Raw genomic sequence first — 8,323 nt, 5'->3', positions numbered from 1 at the left:
TGTCCTGCAAAAAGATCAGAGAATAAATGCACATCAGTTGAAATAAAACAATTTAATAAATCAGATCTGGGTAGATTACTAACAATTTATAATCTGTTACTGATTCCAAATGACATGACAAAAATTATTGTTAATAACGTAATCCATTATATTACACATTTTAGGTAATATAATCAGAGTACTTTTAGATTACCTTTGACCCATCTCATTTATTGCATTGATTTAAACAGAATAAGCTTGCACCACATTGATATAAAAATACAAAGATTTAGAAAACCTATTTCATTTATTGTTATTAACAACATGAAGTGCATTAAACATTATATTACATCAAGGGGTTTGTGAAGGAACTACAGGGGGTTTGAGTTAAGTGCAAAAGCTAATAATTAATTAAATCATACACATTTTAAAGTGAGTCACTGTGAAATCAATCAAAACAAAACACAAACTAAAAAAAATGAAAATTGTATTTGTTTACCTGTATGTCATGTGATCATAACCAACATCAGAAAACCAATGAACATGCAAATGTGATACTTAATTTGAATATTTCATTTTAAAATCTCAGTGGTACTTCAAGTAAATATATTAGGTGAAAGAGGATTATGACAAAAGGGGTTATGAATTTATGCATTTTAATATTTTTGAGAGACAAAAGCTTTTCAAAGACATGGTTAAATAACCTACAGAGAGATAATTAAAATTAAAATCAATGTGTTCTTCAGTAGTTGATGCAGTGCAGAAACACTTCTTAAACCTGAAATGATTTTTGTAAATCAGTGGTCAAATGCTGATTGATCGTTGTGTGAATGTCCACAAGACTTTCTGAGAGTATATAAGCAGTAGGCTAATTTAGAAAGGTAAATTTAAAAGATGAACAATAGGATTTAGGGAGATGCAATCATGTTATCCATAAAAATACTGTAGTCTGATTATGAGTATTTTCAAATGTAATTTAATCCAGATAACATGTAATCAGTTGTATTGCATTTTCTTCATTCTGTCAGCACATGCACCTAAACCAGTATTACAAAAGCCTTGAAACTCAAGAGTAAAGTTGTTTAGATTTCAGGATAGTAGTGTCAGTTTTCACAGGATTGGGTGCTGATGTCAGTGAGGGTGATGCCAAAGTTTGGAGCTGAACTTCGGAGTGGATCTGGGGCACAGATGAAGAAAGCTGGTAATTTGAGCTTTTTCATTAAGTAATTAGTCCTGAAGACCTGTATGGGTTCCTGGACAGAATGAAGTATCATTTGCTTGCAGGTTTTGGAGGCAATGTTGCTTACAACCACATGAATTATTAATTTCCCTTTCCCACTCCATGTTCACATACGTATGTGTGTGGGATTGCCCACTGAAATGACCCCAGTGTGGCATTTGGAAACATTTAAAGCTGCTAAAAATAAATAAATAAATAAATACATTCTTGTTTAAGTTGTTAATACTAGAGTCAGTTTGTGAGGTTAGAATGAACATTTCAGAAAGGTGTTTGTTAAAGTGGATAGGAAAAGTATTGATAACTTGTTACAATAAGGTTCATTAGTTAACATGTAGTTAACTACATTAATTAACATGAACTAAGAATGAACAATACTTCTACAGCATTTATTAATCTTAGTTAATGTTAATTTTAGCATTTACTAATGCATTATTATCACAAGTTGTTTGTTAACATTAGTTAATGCACTGTGAACTAACACGAACAATTAACGACTATACCTTTATTGATTAACATTAACAGAGATTAATAGTGAAATAAATGTAGTTCAGTTTGTTCATGTTAGTTAATGCATTAACTAATGTTAACAAAATGACACCTTATTGTAAAGTGTTACACATTTGACTTATTAAAATGACAAATAAATAAAAGCAACACTCAAGATTTAAGTTTTTTACTGTAGTTAATAGGTATCAAGAACTGACAATGAAAAAAATACTGTTAAAACTTTACTATAAGGTGTAATAAATGAGTTAACATGAACAAACATTTGAGTATTAATTATTCTTTAATGTTAGTTAGTGAGTTAAAATTGCAATTCTGATCATGTTATTTCACAGTGGTTAATAGAAACAAGTTCTGATTTTTAAAATGTATAAATGTTGATAATACCATGAACTAATATTAACAAATGCTGTAAAAATGTATTGTATTTACTTAAATTAATTAGTTAATTTCGGCACATACTAATACATTTGTAACACTTCAAGTTATACAAGTTAACATTAATGCATACAATATATTATAAATGAACAATCGAGAAAGTGATGTTGGTAACCCATTACAATAAGCTTCATTAGTTAACATTAGTTAACTACATTAGTTAACATGAACTAAGAATGAGCAATACTTCTACAGCATTTATTAATCTTAGTTCATGTTAATTGCATGATGTACTAATGCATTATTAAAATCATTAAAAGTTGTGCTTGTTAACATTAGTTTAATGCAATGTGAACTAACATGAACAATGAACAACTGTATTTTTATTAACTAATATTAACAAAGATGAATAAATAGTGTAATAAATGTATTGTTAATTGTTCGTTCATGTTAAAGGGGTCATCGGATGCCCATTTTCCACAAGTTTATATGATTCTTTAGGGTCTTAATAAGTCTATAACATGCTTTGGTTAAAATTTCTCAATGGTTATATAAAAAACACTCTTTTACCTTGACAAAATCAGCCTTTTTTGAGCGAGCTATTCTGTTGCATGTTCCTTTAAATGCTAATGAGCTCTGCTCGCCCCGCCCCTCTCTGCCATGGGATGATGAGCCGTAATGTTTACTTTAGCTGCATTTAGCCAAGTTTAGCTGCGAAACTTGCTAATTAGCACATTATTAAGAAAGGCCATTTGCAAAGATGCATAAAAAAAACCCCTTGTACTCACTTCTGCTGTGGGTGAAGTTGCATCACGAATGATTCACACGAACACAGACGTATCAGCAGAACGGTATCAGTGCTTTTCTTTCAAAAACGAAATTAACGTTAATGCTCTGCATCTTCAGCGGCTCAGATGTCGGGAGTAAGTGACTACTACTATGTAAGTTATTATCGCTCAATCAGAGACATTCTTGTCTTCCCCTGCACCTGAGTCGACACAATGGTAATCGGAGTCGGACTGTTTCAGCTCGGTGAGGGCGAATCTACGGTAAGGCGCTCATGTCAATCAACTCTTGTGGGAACGGCCTCTGTGTGTGTCGTCACGCCAACAAGAAACTGAGAATGACCTGATTTTAAAAAAGGGATATTACTTTTAAAGATTAAAAAAATACCACTAGGTGAATTTTTATCATTGTAGGGTGGTTGTGTACACAAACTGCCAACAGACATTAATGTTCAAACAACATGTAAAAGTGAGTTTTGTATCCGATGACCCCTTTAATACATCAACTCAAGTTAACAAATAACATCTTATTGTAAAGTGTTACCAAAATGTTGTTTGGTGTCAGTTTAGGATACTTAATGCATTACCTAATTTAAACAAACTGAACCTGATTGTAAGGTTTTAACTAAGTAGTGCATGTCGGTGTCAACAGAGAAACTGTCCACAATGATTTTGTTAAATTAAATAAAACAATCTCGACACATTTCTGTACTGTGACATCAGAATCTAACCTCACCGGAGGGACCAGATTGTAATTTGTAAAAGCACTCAGGGCCTGGAAACAGCACACCATACAAACAGAGCAATTTTATGGGCTATCAGGTATTTAATATCCTGGTATCACTTTTACAACAGAAGGGCCATCTGTTTTCTATTTTAACCTGTACTAGAGAGCGAACATAAGTAATTCTTTTAGCAATCAAGCTGACAGCTCTTATATAAAGGCCTCTCAGCGTGCATTATTTATATATCTCTTCCTGCCGTTCCACCTGTTCATTAAACTGCGTTCGAACTTCTCGCCCACAGCCACGAGGAGGTTACACACACTCTAAATATAGATTTTTACCTTTAATTGCCTTTCTGCTGATCTCAGATCATTTTCTGAGAAAAAAAAAAAAATACAGGCCTGAAGAAAAGCAACACTGGCTTAAGATCAGCCACAACGATCAATAGTCGTAAATACACTAGAGCGGCATTTGCATAATGTATAAATGTCGGTTAATGCAAATTTACTGTCATATTCAGTTTTAGAAATTGAAAAAAAAAATCAGTCTAAATTAAAAAATTAAAAACAGTTTTAAATTAAGTTGATATACACTACCAGTAAAACGTTTTTGAACAGTAAGATTCTCTTCTGCTCACCAAGCCTGCATTTAATTGATCCAAAGTACATAAATATTTGTTTTATTTAAAATAACTGCTTTCTATTTGAATGTATTTTAATATGTAATTTATTCCTGTGATCAAAGCTAAATTTTTAGCATCATTACTCCAGTCTTCAGTGTCACGTGATCCTTCAGAAATTATTCAAATATGCTGATTTGCTGTTCAAGAAACATTTATTATCATTATTGTTAGCAATATTTTAATATTTCTTTCCCTAAAAAAAGGAAAAAAAATTATAACGACTCCAAGTTTTTGAATGGTATAGTGTATAATGTTACAAAACATTTTATTTCAGACAGATGCTGACCTGTAGATCTTTCTATTTATCAAAGGATCCTCAAAAAACACGTACTTGACTGTTTTAAATATTGCAATAATAATAATTAAAAATGTTTGCATTTAAAAAACAAAACAAACAAATGCAAAACAAGCATTTTCATTTTTACCTTGTTTTTTATATTTAATTTGAAATGGGAAAAAAAAACGAATGAATACTTTTTACATTTAAAATACAACATTTTATTAGAATAATTGTTAGTTTAGAAAAATGCATTATTTTTATTTAATTTTGTTTATTAAAAAAAGACAAATGCAAAACATTTTCGTTTCCTTTTTTACATTTAATTATAATTATTTTAATTTATTCTTCTTATCATTAATATTTAAAACAGCTGAGTATTTTTGTAACATTATACAGTCGTGGCCAAAAGTTTTGAGAATGACACAAATATTAGTTTTCACAAAGTTTGCTGCTCAACTGCTTTTAGATCTTTGTTTCAGTTGTTTCTGTGATGTACTGAAATATAATTACAAGCACTTCATACGTTTCAAAGGCTTTTATCGACAATTACATGACATTTATGCAAAGAGTCAGTATTTGCATCGTTGGCCCTTCTTTTTCAGGACCTCTGCAATTCGACTGGGCATGCTCTCAATCAACTTCTGGGTCAAATCCTGACTGATAGCAACCCATTCTTTCATAATCACTTCTTGGAGTTTGTCAGAATTAGTGGGTTTTTGTTTGTCCACCCGCCTCTTGAGGATTGACCACAAGTTCTCAATGGGATTAAGATCTGGGGAGTTTCCAGGCCATGGACCCAAAATTTCAACGTTTTGGTCCCCGAGCCACTTAGTTATCACTTTTGCCTTATGGCACGGTGCTCCATCGTGCTGGAAAATGCATTGTTCTTCACCAAACTGTTGTTGGATTGTTGGAAGAAGTTGCTGTTGGAGGGTGTTTTGGTACCATTCTTTATTCATGGCTGTGTTTTTGGGCAAAATTGTGAGTGAGCCCACTCCCTTGGATGAGAAGCAACCCCACACATGAATGGTCTCAGGATGCTTTACTGTTGGCATGACACAGGACTGATGGTAGCGCTCACCTTTTCTTCTCTGGACAAGCCTTTTTCCAGATGCCCCAAACAATCGGAAAGAGGCTTCATCGGAGAATATGACTTTGCCCCAGTCCTCAGCAGTCCATTCGCCATACTTTTTGCCGAAGATCAATCTGTCCCTGATGTTTTTTTTTGGAGAGAAGTGGCTTCTTTGCTCCCCTTCTTGACACCAGGCCATCTTCCAAAAGTCTTGGCCTCACTGTGCGTTCAGATGCGCTCACACCTGCCTGCTGCCATTCCTGAGCAAGCTCTGCACTGGTGGCACTCCGATCCCGCAGCTGAATCCTCTTTAGGAGACGATCCTGGCGCTTGCTGGACTTTCTTGGATGCCCTGAAGCCTTCTTAACAAGAATTGAACCTCTTTCCTTGAAGTTCTTGATGATCCTATAAATTGTTGGTTTAGGTGCAATCTTAGTAGCCACAATATCCTTGCCTGTGAAGCCATTTTTATGCAACGCAATGATGTCTGCACGCGTTTCTTTGCAGGTCACCATGGAATCAATGGAAGAACAATGATTTCAAGCATCACCCTCCTTTTTACATGTCAAGTCTGCCATTCTAACCCAATCAGCCTGACATAATGATCTCCAGCCTTGTGCTCGTCAACATTCTCACCTGAGTTAAGACGATTACTGAAATGATCTCAGTAGGTCCTTTAATGACAGCAATGAAATGCAGTGGAAAGTTTTTTTCGGGATTAAGTTAATTTTCATGGCAAAGAAGGACTATGCAATTCATCTGATCACTCTTCATAACATTCTGGAGTATATGCGAATTGTTATTATAAAAACTTACGCAGCAACTTTTCCAATTTCCAATATTTATGTAATTCTCAAAACTTTTGGCCACTACTGTACACTATACCATTCAAAAGCTTGGAGTCAGTATATATATTTTTTTTCTTTTTTGGAAAAGAAATTACATAAATTGATACTTTTATTTAGCAAGGATACTTTAAACTGATCAAAAGTGATGATAAAGACATATATAATGACATTTATAAAGATTTTTATTTTAGATAAATGCAGTTCTTCTGACCTTTATATTAATCAAAAAAACCTGAAAACAAAACTCTACTCAGCTGCTTTTAACATAATAATAATAATAATAATAATAATAACAATAATGTTTGAGCAGAAAATCAGAATATTACCATAATTTCTGAAGGATAATGTGACTGGAGTAATGATGCTAAAATTAAGCTTTGAAATCACAGGAATAAATTACATTTTAAAATATATTCAAATAGAAAGCAGTTATTTTAAATAGTAAAAATATTTCAGAATTTTACTGTTTTTACTGTTCTTTGGATCAAATAAAAGCAGGCTTGGTGAGCAGAAGAGACTTCTTCAAAAACATTAAAAATCCTACTGTTCAAAAACTTTTGACTCAGTCAAACTGAACAGATTTTTTTCCTGATTTCTCAGGAAAACATAGCAAAAAGATTGCTCCAAGCTAACTGTTTCGCCATTGCAGATGCTCTTTTGAATAAAGAACCGCATGTTCCTGTCTAACAGCGAGTGAGAGAGATAGAGAGGCCCTGTCACAAGCAGATGAGTGTTCATTACTTTACCCTTGACGGGGGGTTTGGGCAGTGGGAAAGAGATTTCACGCTAATTTGTGGGACAACACCTTAGCCATTTACAACATATATTCATATATATATATATATATTCATATATATATATATATATATATATATATATATATATATATATATATATATATATATATATATATATATTACACACACACATATACACATATATATATATATATATATATATATATATATATATATAAAAACAAACAGACCATAACACCCTTGATAACACTTGAGCCCTTTTTAAACACAATTGTGATTTAATACCTCCCTGTATGCCATAAAACAGATCAAAATCGGTGGATATTAAAACAAAATGGAAGAGTGAATGGCATGTGTGTCATAAAAATAAAGGATATTTTTCCCACACGTCACATAATAAAAAAAAAAACACAGCTGTTTTGAAATACAGTATGACGAAGTTAAAACTGAAATAGGAGTACAATCTAATCTAATGACTTCTAACATTTGCTCAAGCATGACACCTGTTGATTCGACTTTTCAAAAAGCTCAATCTCAGCATAAGATTTTAAAAAACAGAATCTGACTTTATAAATGTAAACAGAGACATCCTTACCTTAAAGCAGCGTTCTCTTGTCCTCCAGCAGGCATGTCCGACTCAGGTCTCCTAACATACGTGAGGTGAGTGACGGCGCTTTTTCGAGAAAACAGGATTTAGTCATCAGACATGCAGCTTTTCCTCAGACGCTTGTCAGATGTAGGGGGGCCGGCCGGTCTCTCTTTGAGACGCATAATTAGGATGCAGGCTGAAGAAAGGACAGCCCAGCTTGATAAGGGTTGGCATGCAAATGGATAAGGAGACAAAGAAACAAGCAGCACAGAGAGAGAGGGAGAGCAAAACACTATATGTTGCGCACACCACAACACTTTCGGCTTTAAGTGTCGGGTATCATTACTGCGTCCACCGCTCGGGTTGGCTGAGGTAGTCGAATACATTGAGGTCCGCAGATGAGGAAACAGAGGGGAGAGAAATCTGCGATTGATGCTCAGCAGTTCAAAGGCCTTCCCAAACCCTCTTATCTTTCCCGCCACA

This window comes from Garra rufa, chromosome 15, assembly GCF_049309525.1.
Source record: "Garra rufa chromosome 15, GarRuf1.0, whole genome shotgun sequence".
Taxonomy (NCBI): domain Eukaryota; kingdom Metazoa; phylum Chordata; class Actinopteri; order Cypriniformes; family Cyprinidae; genus Garra; species Garra rufa.
The sequence above is the reverse complement of the archived record's forward strand: the minus strand, read 5'-3'. Positions refer to the sequence as shown.